This window comes from Bactrocera oleae, chromosome 4 (assembly GCF_042242935.1).
Source record: "Bactrocera oleae isolate idBacOlea1 chromosome 4, idBacOlea1, whole genome shotgun sequence".
NCBI classification, from domain to species: Eukaryota; Metazoa; Arthropoda; class Insecta; order Diptera; family Tephritidae; genus Bactrocera; species Bactrocera oleae.
The window spans coordinates 66975209-66987369 of NC_091538.1; the positions used below are offsets into that span (position 1 = coordinate 66975209).

At 30.5% G+C, this 12161-nt stretch overlaps 1 protein-coding gene across 1 annotated transcript in view; it reads left to right on the plus strand.

Moving 5' to 3' along the window:
* Positions 1–1946: 1946 nt before the first annotated feature.
* Positions 1947–12161, plus strand: part of ITP (ion transport peptide) — an 81914-nt gene continuing 71699 nt past the window's right edge. The window contains exons 1-2 of the transcript XR_004977944.2: positions 1947–2255; positions 2340–2400. The gene's annotated coding sequence lies outside the window, so the exon portion shown is untranslated. The remainder of the gene's footprint in view (positions 2256–2339; positions 2401–12161) is intronic.

Genomic DNA, 12161 nt, shown 5'->3' on the forward strand with positions numbered 1-12161 from the left:
TATCATATATACACATATATACATATATTTATATATATTTATAGATATCTACAATTGTCATTATAATCAATGGAAGTCCCGTGTTACGCGCTGCACTATCAAGTGGGGGTGTAATGATAATGAATTCATAATTATTGTTATCGACAGAACCCTTGCTGCTAGATTATTGGAAGCGACTTGTGATTGCTTTTGTGGTCTGCCAAAAGTTTGTGATAAAATATTTCTGTAAAAATTGAAAGACATTAAAATTGTTGTCTTATTTATTTTTAATGATGCAACTTACAACAAAATCGCAAAAATTAAAAAAAAAAATATTATTAATAAACACATTTTAACAAATATATTTTAACAGATTGCACATAGCAGTTTTAATCTGTTTAAAATAATGTGGTTTATTTCGATTTACAAATCGCCTAAAAATATATTTATATTTAAGTTCGATTTTATAAATTAAAATATGTATATGATTCCACAGAAATAATTGTGATTCGGCTTATCAACTTTGAACTATATTTTCTCTAATAATTTTTGATCAAATTTGACCCTGATTGACAAAATATATTAATATTTCACGTATTTTAATAGAAATTTTGAATATCGCCTTCAAAATAGGCTCCTTTTCGGTGCCTTCTATGTATATTAGTTCTTTCGGTTTCAGCTAATTTTTGGAGCGTCATTCGCTGGATTATTGGACTGTTTCGACTTCATAATTATAAACCCCGTCTCATCACCAGTAATGATGGCTTTGGGCAATGGAAGGTCCTCAGCTATGTTGTTAAACATCTCTTTTGCGATCCGCACTCGACGTCGTTTTGGCAAAATGTGAAAATGTTGGGATCCTCTGCTATCTCTCCGTTACCAATACGCCGATTTTCAAGCATTGTTTCTTTGACTTAATCGATGTTATCGTCATTGACAGATTTGTATGAGGAACGTTGTCGATGACTTCACGATCTTCGCTGAATGTTTACTTGTGTTTGTAATAAAGAAGAAAAATATCGATTTTTGTTTAAATTTCACACTAGGTATACTCCTTAAAATCAACAACACCAGATTTGGTGCTTTGAAAAATATATCAACGATGTTAGTAACCTCCTTTAGTTCAACAAGTACGACAAGAAAGAACGTAAGGATTTTCACGCGATTTTATGCTTACGTTTTTTATGTATAAAGAGAAAAATAATTCCTGGTTACCCGTATGTATTTTATCATCTGCTGCGAGCGCGCTTTGTAATCAACATCAGGAGCAGATCTAACCGCGTATTAACAGCCCAACAAGTAATCTAGTAAGCAACAAAATTTATTATCTTTTAAAAGCGCATACAAATACAAATATGTGTATCTACTTACTTGTATATTTGTGTGTATATCTATAGGCATGTGTCCGTGTAAGACATTGAAGCACGGAAGGATAGTTGTGTGTTTCATTTGAAAGCTTTGACATCTTTTTATCTTCGGCAAATAGGGAAACAGTATGAATTTGGGAGGTTAATAATTCGTAGTTTTAGTAAAAAAATTTATAGTATAGATTTTCACTATAGCAAGCAAAATTATTATGAGTTTGTTTTTGGATGGTTGGGTGTAATACTCGAATGAAGTTGGTCACTTGCTACCTGTTTGGAAAATTTTATTTATTAAGAAACGATATGGATATAAGAACTGTAAGGCATTAAGAAAACTTTTAGATAAATATATTTTTAAGGAGTGTTGCCAGCTGTATAAAAGTTTTAGAAGAAACTACAACAAGTTGATTACCATGAACCACAATGAATAGATTTCTCCGAATTTTTACGCAACCAAATATTTTTGGAGTAGCTGTCTCGTCATAGTCATTTTCAGTCAAAGTGGTTTTTTGTAATTATTAGAATAATAATTTAAAAAAAAATCTAAATTGTTTCCTTTTTTCATATTTTCAGCATTTCAACAAGTACCAACAAACATGACTGAAGTCTTACTTTTCCCCACAAAAGGGTTGCATCCCTTTGTGGCATCGCTATTATCTTTATGCGATTGCCTTGTGGGTGTGTTTGGTTTTCCGTTGATTTCTTTTAGATTCGTTTTTTGTTTTTGTACTACCGTGAAAAGTCGACTATGACAGCGTGCGGTGGGGCAATCGCGAGGATTAGCGCCTGCTGCTGCAACATGTCATCGGTATATAAGTGGCTTGCAAATTTCCTAAGTCAACACATCGCAAGCAACATCTGACCGCGTTTGGTGCTTCATACACAAAAACACAAGTCAACAAACCAAAAAAGGTGATATTTTCAAGCTTAAGAAAGTTGGCTATTTGGATTTAGTGTTATTTTAAATAAACAAATATTTTCTTCTTTAATTTATAGCTTGCATTTTGCGACACTTGCTTGTCGATTACTTAAAAACAACAACAACATTAGCAAAATGGTAAGTGACAAACATTATTTTATACACAAAAGTGGTATAGTTTTAGGCGTGGGAACTTTGAATTTGATTTTCATAAGAAAATTGTTAAAAAGTACTAATTTTTTAGTTAAGGGCAAAAATTTTGGATGAAGAAGAAGATTTTTTTAATTCCGTTTTCCAACAAATAATTCCAACGCCTTTAATTAAAAATTAAATTTTAAAATTTTTAATTATTTTTTAACTTATTAATATTTTTCAACAATATTCAATTCCAAAATCGAAATTAAAAATTGAATAAATATCTTTGAGTTTAAAAATTAGAGTAACAAATAAAAAACTATTTTTCAAATTAACCACAGGCATGAATAGGGATAAAAAGGAAAGATTTACATAATTCTAACTGAAAAACTAAAAATAAGTAAATGTAATGCTATTTTGGTATTTTATTCAAAATAAGCTTTCATTTTCAAGAGATAAGGAAAATGGTAGAACACAAAGTACGCAAACGCAAAAAAAGTTAAATCTAAAAAATTAAATTTTTCATTTTATATTTAAAAATTTGGGATTTGTTTTAAATCCGGTATTAGAATTTTTTTGGAATCAAATTTTTTCTATCCGACATTGCAGATTAAAATTTTATTTTTAATTTTTTATTCCGATATTTGGGTCTCGAAATTTAAAAAAAAAATTGTATGAAGATTTTCGGGATTACAAATGTTAATTTTTTAATGCATTATTTGCAATGAAGTTTTTTAGTCCTATTTTATATAAGGCCAAGAAGAAACTATATTTAATTAAACAACTCGAAATTATCTTCAAAAGTGATTTAATTTAAAGATTCCAGAGTTCTAAATAAGTTTATGTGGTTAAAAAAACAACGAACCGTGTTCATAAATCTCAAAAAAATTTTTTTACTTGAATTATAATTTTTTTTCGAAATTTTTCAAATATGGGAAAAGTGCATTTTTAATATATGCTTCTTTTTACGAATGAGGTATTTCTAATACCGCTTATGAAGCATTTAAACTCTCAAATTTTTATTTTATATATTGTAGAACCTTTCTTAAAAGTAAAATTTTTATTCGAATAGAAAAAATCGAAAGCATAGTTGCAATTACGAATTTATTGTTTATTTTAGCTGGGAAGCTAAATTCTTCAATAGAAAGTTTTTCAACATTATCTTAATTGCATAAATCGGTCGGCAGCTTGCCTATTGCCAATTGTTTTTCACTTTACTGATAATCGCATTATTTAACAATTAAATTGAGATATCTTTCCTTTGAAGCTTCGAACAGAAATACAGTATTGGCTACCGACACATTATGACGCATCTGTCGATGTAGTTTGCTAAGCCTTTCAATAACTCAACAAATACACCCCCATATGTACATATGTACACACATAGAACATGTATAAAAAATAAGCGTGCATAGAATTAGCCTCATTAATAACCATAGCCAATTGAACTATTTATAAAGAGATAATTGTTTGAAAATAGCAAATGTACGAATCACACACATACATATATGTATACACATGTGTACAGTGTGGAAGTTGTATCTTGCTTGGATATAATTTTGCTTGTCATGCGAGAAACTGAAGACTTGGAAAACAAACTTGCGCGCGGAATGCCGCCGTTATTTGCTCATACAAAGTGTCCGACAAAATTGTGTGCACATTATTTGTTATGTGTGCGCACTAAGGCAAGCATCTCGATAAGATGTGTGAAATTTCGGGATTGATTGTAGTTTCGGGACCCCGAAAATAGTGGATTACAACATTTTTTATAAAATATTTAGTTTAATTTTGAGACAAACCTTTAATTTTGTATATTTAACATTGTAAGAATCCCGAAATTTCGGGAATGCAAAATTTTAAATTCGGGATCCCGAAAGTAATGGAGTTTAAAATGTTAAACATGTTAAATAATCTAATTAAATCTAGAATACTTTTGAGACAAACCTTCAAAGTAAAAAATTTTGAATATTCAACGTTTCAAGAGAATCGGTTTCACAAGTATTTGCACATTACAATTCGGTAACTAGTCGGGAATTAAAACAATTCATATATTTTTTTGGTAGTGTTTTCCAAACCTTTTTCCTCGTTCTTCCCAACTCTATTTTGCTTGTCTAAAGTGGTTTAATGTTCTTGTTAACCAAAATCAGTTGATTTAGTAGATTTGTGGTGGACTTAGAACGTTTAAATTCTTATAATTGCACATGTGTGATCTTTGGATCGAAAATCCGTGTTAAAACCTTACCTAAACTAAAATAATTTCAAGAAATTGATATTACCTTTAATCCAACTAATCCAGCAATTTACATATATACACAATATTTTTCAACAACTTCAAAGTATAGTGCCAGCAAATGGTACCCGGAAGTGAACATTATTTTTAGCAAAAAGGTTTCTATCAATAAATAACCTTGCTTTTCTGCAATTCATATTTTTAAAAGAGTACATGCTAGAAATTTCTCAGTTGCAATGTACACTGCTCAAAAAATATTAAACATACTTATTAACTTACTTCCTCCCTCCCTCCTTCCTTTTCTAGTTTTGTCATACTTTACACGGCAGACCAGGTTCTATAGCCTTACATCTTTATTCAAATCTATGCTGATCTATCACGACAATGACGTTGCCTTGAAGAAAATAGAAATATAATAATATAAGGGCTTAACATACATTTCTTTTTATTAAATTATTAATTTCTATTTAAGTATAATTTATATCTTTGCTTCTAGGAATATTTTTTATGATTAAAATTATATAAATCCAAAAAATTAATTAAATTTATTGTATAATTTCCAAATTGCCGCTAGCGAGCTTAACTCGCTATAATCTTATAAACAAATATACATATGTACGGAAGGTGTATGTATGACTGGTTGTGCTGCTCGTAGATTCGTGCAAAAGTTCACATTTGATTTGATATCTCATTACAAACCACATTTCACAATCGTATCGCATTTTATTTATTGTTATTTGCGGTTTTTAAACGAACAAATGCTTGCAAAAATCGGAATACTCGCTGAAATGCGGAGCTAATGCCCAGCATCTATTCTGCTCTCACGTGTGTACAATCGACGGATTGTTGGCAGTTATTAAAGCGTTTAATATCTATTAACAACTGTACACACACACACTCAGCCTCCGCCTTTTACTGCTATTTTAGTATTGACTTATGTCAGCTTATTGCCGTATATTGTACTTATTGCGGAGTTGCGTAGCTATTTTTAGATCGGCTTTCATTCGCTTGTAGTATTCGTTAGGCATTACGGTTAACAACCAACAACCATTGTTATTTATAGACCAATATATGTATGTACATACATGTGAACATAATGCATGCATTTTTAACTCGCTCGTGTGGCCGAGCGACACGATAAATGTTGTTTAATTAAATTTTCGTGTTTAAAAGATTTGTATTGTGTAATCTAAATCATCTTAACCTCAACAACAATATCATTAAAGAAGTGATAAAAGGAAATTAATGGCTCGTTGTGATTTTATTGTAGGGAATTGGTTAAAAGTAAAATTTCTTACCATTATCTAAATGGAGAATCCACGGTTAATTTGAATTTAAATCGACTGCAAATAAGAAAAATGCAAAATACCGTACATAGGTATTACGAACATTTTGAATATAGTTAGTTATGAACTTGGATGAACAATTAAACGAAAATGCAAATATTGTTTTTTTTTCTCAACCCAACTACTTCAAAAAGAAGTTTTAGCTCTGTTGCCACATATTTAATTTTGTATTCTTTAATAGTATTGTATTCATTAATATAAACTCGATTCGAGTATACTTTATATTTATTATTAAAATAGTCCCTTTTGGTCAATACTGTAACATAACCTCAATTAAATTAAAGTCTGACTTATTATTATTGACATCCATAATCGAACTCATGCATACCAAGTTTCCCCTTTTTATACCCTGAACAGGGTATATTAAGTTTGCCACGATGTTGTAACACCCAGAAGGAAACGCCTTAGACCCTATAAAATTGACTTATATGATCAGCGTGACGAGATGAGTCGATTTAGCCATGTTCCTCAGTCTGCATATGCGCGAAATAGCCTTTCAGTTATTGAGATATCGATCTGAAATTTTGTACAGATTATTTTCTTCCCAAAAAGCTGCTCATTTGTCAGAACCGAACCACTATAGCATATAGCTGCCATACAAACTGAACGATCGGAATCAAGTGCTTGTATGGAGAACTTTTTCATTTGACGAGATATCTTAACGAAATTTGGTATGGGTTATTCTCCAACACAAATACTTTACTACAAAATACTACAAAACAAATTACCGAAGAAATTGTTCAAATCGGATAATTATAGCATACAATTACCATACAAGCTGAAACATCAAATTCTTGTAAGGAATATTTTGTATTCGTGAAGGGTATTGTGGCTGCGGTGCAACCGAAGTTAATGTTTTTTCTTGTTTCGTTAATGCTTTATACGTAGGCGAGACAAAAATTGAAGTCGTCATCGTTTGGGATACTAGAGCTTTTAAGAGACACACCTAGTGTGGGAAAAAAATTGATTTATTTTTCATATTTCGATAGGTTATACCATACTAAAATTTTAAATTGATACCTCTAATAGTTTTTGAGTTATAGCCGACTTTTTTTAGGTTTTTCCACAAATAAATGGGCACACTTTCCTCACTTTTAGGTTATTTGATCCAAATATTAATTGATAAATCGAATATTCACTGTATTCCAATAGGCTAAAAAGGAAAAGCTGAAATAGTTTGATGTAAAAAAAATGTATGCCTCTATAACAAGATCATAACTCCAGAACTACAAATTTCAATTGAAAAAGTGTTTCACACGTATTATATGTAATTTTATTAACGAGTTATCGCTACTCTACTTAACAGTCTACTTGTATGTTGTTTTTAGCCTTAACCCTTAATTAGCATTAAATTAGTATTTTATTCGCAAATTTAATAATATCAAAAGAATAAGTATTTCACAGTTAAACTGTCACAAAACTTGTACAACAAAAATTTATTGACTTTGATGCAGTTTCCTTGCGATGTAGATTGAATTACAATCATTTACACACACCTACAAACATACATATTGTAATTATCCATGTATGTGAATATGTGTGCAAGTGTCGAATTGGCTGTCGGTGTTAAATGCTAAATAAGCAGGTGTAAAATACAAATATTGAACATTCTACATATGTGCTATTCATACATATGTATATGCTGTCACAGGCATTTAATTGCATATATATACTTGGACTTGTATGTTATTTATATTTGCCCAGAATTGTGCTGCAAAAATTTCCGCTGTTTGCAAATGCTCTTAACACTGGTCGGTCGCAGCGAATGGCTAATCAAATGGTCAATCAGCTGCTAATAGAAATGCAGTCAGCTGGTTGTCACTTACCTACCATCTGATTGATATAACATATACGAGTTGATATGCAATTGCCATACATAATATTCAAAGTGCAAAGTTTTAAAAGGATGAGGAATGATTATATAACATGTTTTCTCTTTCGTACTAACTTATAATTGATTCATTAGAGTTTTGATTTTGAGTACTCTTAAGAGAGTAACACTTGATAAAAGTAATACTTTAGTTGATATAGAGTTTTGTACTTTTCTACTTTTACTAAGAAGTACTTTACTTATCAACACTGAGGTGTTACTGATAATATATTGTAGTGTACTTTCATTTATGAGTACTTTAGAGTACATAGTACTCTAAAAATTGTATAGTCACTATTTTTATGGACATTTATTACAAGAATCTAGTAGAAATTATGTTTCAAGTTGTCTCCGGAAGACAAGAAATTGTTATCAGTGAAGTTGAAATAAATCAATCAGGTATAATGTACAATGAGATCAAACTTGTGCAGGACTGACAAAAAAATATACTTTCATGTATTTTAATACAAATCTCGATCATCGCCTTCAAAATAGGCTCCGTTTGAGATAATTCAAGCATACCAACGTGTGATACAATTTTCCATACACTTGTTATAAGTCTCGGCTGGAATGGCCATCAGTGCCTTCAGCGAATGATTTTAAACGGCTTCAATTCCTCCATTCGAAACATAAAATTTTAAGCAATCACGTTGTTACAATTTTTTCCATGGTAAAAATCGCCCGACAAAATTTTCACGTCCCAAGCAAACAGCTGTCAAACATACACTAATTGACATATGGAGATCAAACTTTACACGTACAAGTATGTACATAAAAAAAGTTGTACCAATCTTGAACAAAATCGTATAAATACGGTTTGTGCGCGCAATGGAGTAGTCCGAAGGATTATTTTAAATTCAACGATACAAAGCGATCATTAACAAGATCAGCGAAGTTGGCGATTCTCAGACAACAACAATAACTCCATTCATTACGAATACTCCCGAATGCTAGGGAGCCAGCCAACTTTGACGAGCATTTGTATGTAAACAAATCGTCTTTCTGTATGCATTTTCAATCATTTCAAATTTTCCTGCAAATATTTGCCTGTACATAATGCAAATTATAATCCGTATTACTTTCCTTTCGCTAAATATCTGCACTACGGCATACAACAATACAAATATAAGCATTTGTATGTGCAATTTCATATTAAATTCTATAATTATATGCAATTATGCGGAAGTCGGTAGCTGAGAAGGGTCGTTTGATTTATATTTGTTGAAATCTAAATCCCAAGCAGCCGCGCCCACCTCTTAATTAAACAAGTAATTCGTATTTATTAATAAATGCCCGTTACTGTATATACTTGTCTGTATTTGTTTTTGTGGCTGTGTGTATTATACAGCTTTATTACTAGCGACATTTTCCAGTTTGTTATGTTGAAACATTTGTTAAGGAATTTACTTTAAAAATTTACAAGTTGAGCGGTAATTGATATTACACAAAGTGAATTGATATGAAAACTAGACAAGCATGTTTGTATGTGTAATCAATGGAATTTGTTAACTGGAATTTAGCCGATGTTTGGTTGGTCTAAATAACGAACAACTGCTAAAGCAATATTTATATATATACGAAAAAGTATTCCTTTAATTTAATTTAAACTATTTTTTTCCCGTTGTTTATTATTATTATTATTTTTGTGTATTTTAAAATCACAAATTTTGAGCTAACTGTAACAGACTCCTTTATATGTGTAAATAATTATGAATTTTAGAAGAATTTTAGAAAAACATTAATAATTTATAAAAATTTTGAGTTTATTATTATTTCTTGCGTTTTATATCTTTGTTTTTACTTATCTCTTGATATTCTCCTAAATGTAGGCAATATTTTACAAAAAACGAAAAATTCCATTCATACAGTGACTTAGTTCGTTAACTTGAATTATTTACACCAAAAGGGAAGTTCTTTCAAATCCCAATTTAGTTTCTTGTGTTTTCATTTTATCGGGCAGCACGAATTTTAAAATTTTCGAAGAAAATTTCGAAACCTTCTTCAAAGTAAAACAATACGTCGATAGTGAGTATCAAACTGTCTTTTGTAGGCCACCTCCACCAAATTCTGCGATGTTATGAATATCGGGCCAATTAAAGATTTATTCAGCTCAAAGCCGAGTTTGAATAATTGATGCTTATCCGATAATTCAGCATTTACAAATGGTTTTTTGCTTTTGTCCATGTTTGAAATATGCTAAGAAGAATCGAGTTGATGGCATTTTCCAATCTTTTACTTTTTGTCAGTACAATTTAGATATATATATGTATGTTGAATATTATTTAATCTATCTATAAACTGTTAATTCAGTAGCTTATAGCAACTCTACACTATCGACTAAATGTATGCTGACTATTCATATGACATTTCAAGCAGCAACATTCTTTATTTATGAATCAGACAAATATGAATGGCAGATTGCATATACCATTAAATTGTAATAGTATTTATTCCATCTAGTTAGCTGCCCATATTATTCTTACATTCCCACCCAGCAGTGAATTACATCACAACTGAACAATGAAATGGGATATGCAATAATGAGAAACTAATTCCTGTTCATAACTTACACAACTTTCGAAAAAATTATAGTTTTCAAATCTTTGAGGGGCACATCTAACGAAATAGCCTAAAAACGGCCACATTTGGGAATTCAATAAAAAAAATAAAAATAGAAAAAAAAATCGATTTTTCATCAGATCAAAAAATTGGTAGATCTCTATATGGTAAACTATTTACAAAATATGCAGAAAAAATTTTGGTAGTGATGATATTATTGTTTCCGAGTAATCACTTAGGTCATACGAAAAAAAGTAGCTTTGAAAAAAAAACGCGTTTAGAGATAAACTATTGGAATTGATTGAACTAGTTGGTTACATATTAGAAGTGGTACATATTATACATATTTGAGGTTTAAAATTTTAGTATGTTATTTTTAAAAGTATAACCTATGGAAATTTGAAAAAATCGATTTTGCTTTTAAATTTCTCGCTAGGTAAGGGGCACCAAAGCAATTATATTGCTCTTAATAATAATAAATATAACCACATATTTTTTTATTTTATTTTATTATAATACTTATCCAAGCGATCTTGGGGATTTACTTTTCGTTTGCCATCTTAATTGAAAAAAAAAAATTTCTTAACATTTTTATTTCGACTAGAATTTTTCACTACTGGGTTTAGCAAGCAAATGCACTTATTTATGCATGAGAATAGAAGTAGATCGTATCCACTTTTACAAAATTACACATATTTACATACATATCTATCAGACATTCGTGGGTGCACCAATTTGATCATTTTCACATTGTCAGCATAGGCGAACATATTGTATGTACTTGCGTTTGTGTGAGTGTGAGTTGCTGCCAGAATTATGCGCATACATATTACGAGTAAATATTATTTCGCTTTCACTTTCGTTTCGTGTAATAATACATTGTAATTCGGCTATTTCGTTTATTATTAACTGTGCGATTGTTAAATGTTAAAGAATTGCGATAATAGATTATATTATAGTTAGGTTAGGGTGCACATGAATTGAAAATTTAAAAAAAGTTTGTATGAAAGTGGAAAAAAATAATATTTTTACAATATATTTCTTACACAGGGTTGCCATGTGTATTTTAGAAAGAATTTTTATGTTATAGTTAGTTTTAGGGGTGACGATCTGGAGGTGAAGTGGAAGCTATACTAAGGCAAATTGGTCATAATATCGAACTTTATGATACTATCCCATATATCGTTATAATATAATATTTACACTCTGAAAATGGTATATCAAGTTTGCCACGAAGTTTGTAACACCCAGAAGATAACGTCGGAGATCTTATAAAGACAACTATGTATGTATATAAATGTCTGTCTGTCTATTCGTCTGTCGATGTCTTTGCGAACTTGTTCTTTGTTTTTGAAATATTCAAATTTTTTTATTTGACAAGATATCATTGCATAATTTGGCATATATTATTGTCCAAGGCAACGCTATATTTTCCGATTGATATCGGACCAGTATAGCATATAGCTGCCATACAAACTGAGCGATCAAAATTAAGATAACGATTTTTTATGCCCTTTTAAGCTATTATGTTAACTTATTTCCTTGTTGAAAGGTATTTTCAAAGATTTTGAAATAGCAAAACCTCTTCAAAAATGAAAATGTAGCTTTTCAATAACTTAATGGCAACGTTCTACATACTAATATATGTATGGACATAGGCAGCGCCACAACCTCCCCTTAGTCACATACATATGTACATATCTACTTCATACATACATATGGTAATGCGCCCGCTGGTTTGTTCGTTGATTTGGTTCAG